Here is a 1242-nt window from a genome sequence, read left to right as displayed (position 1 = left end):
TGACAATAGAATTCTTGCAAGCCTGTTTTGGATTTTGTGCATCTTAGTTCACCATTGCAATTTGACCAAATTAGACTACAATATAAATCAAAATGAGGCATTATTAAAGCTTCTGCTAGCATTTTAAGAACATCCTTTGGTAAAAAACATTTGACACGATAAATAATAAATACAGCATTTAGAAATATTTTTAGATACAGAATCAATGTGCTGATGCCAAGTCATATTACTGTCAAAAATGACACCAAGATATTTGAAATTAGTCACCTTTTCAATAATATTGTTATCATAATTTAATGAAACTGTGCTAAATTGATCAAGATTCTTAGTTGTTCCAAATAGCATAAATTTTGTTTTATTTATATTTAAGGTTAATTTATTGTCATAAAACCAGCTTGCAATATTACTGAGGTTATTGTTAAAGTCTCTTTGAAGCGAAACAGGATCATTTGAACTAAATAACAATACAGTGACATCAGCGTACATAACAGTTTTACAGTTTACATAAAGTGGAAGACTATTTACATAAGCCTTCTTTAGATCAAGGAACAAGGCAGCTGTGATATTTCCTTTATCTATATTACTTAGGATAAAATCCTGAACATCTAAAAGTGTTGAAGTAGTAGAATGGTGTTTACGAAAACCCGATTGACTGTGATGGAGAATATTGTTTGACATTAAACGCTCATACAGCTGATCATAAACAGAACGTTCTATTATTTTAGACACAACACTTAAAACAGAAATAGGGCGGTAATTTTCAGCTTTTGACTTGTCACCAGATTTATGAGATGGGCTCACCTTTGCCATCTTCCAATCACTAGGGAATATGGATGTTGCAAGAAACAAATTACAGATGTAAGTGAGTGGATGGCATATGATTGGAGCAGCAATTTTTAAAAGTTTGGGACAAATATTATCAATACCAGGTGATTTACTATTGGGCAATTTCATAATTTCATTATAAACAAAGTCAACTGAAATTTCATGAACAATATTATCAACATAAATTTAAAATTCAACGTAAATCAACTATCGGTATATAATGACATAAAAATGTGGGTTTGGCTAAAATTTGTTAAAGCATTCATATATGGTATGGCACACTCATATTTAGCAATGGCAGTTTTCTACAATTATATGCGTGGGATAGATGGAGATTGTAGTATCCAATCAAAGACATCGATTCTACCAATTTGTTGGCGTTAATAATCCGTATTTTATAATCAGTGATCGACACCG

This window comes from Amphiura filiformis, chromosome 4 (genome assembly GCF_039555335.1).
Source record: "Amphiura filiformis chromosome 4, Afil_fr2py, whole genome shotgun sequence".
In the NCBI taxonomy this organism is placed as follows: domain Eukaryota; kingdom Metazoa; phylum Echinodermata; class Ophiuroidea; order Amphilepidida; family Amphiuridae; genus Amphiura; species Amphiura filiformis.
Note: the sequence above shows the minus strand (reverse complement) of the source record.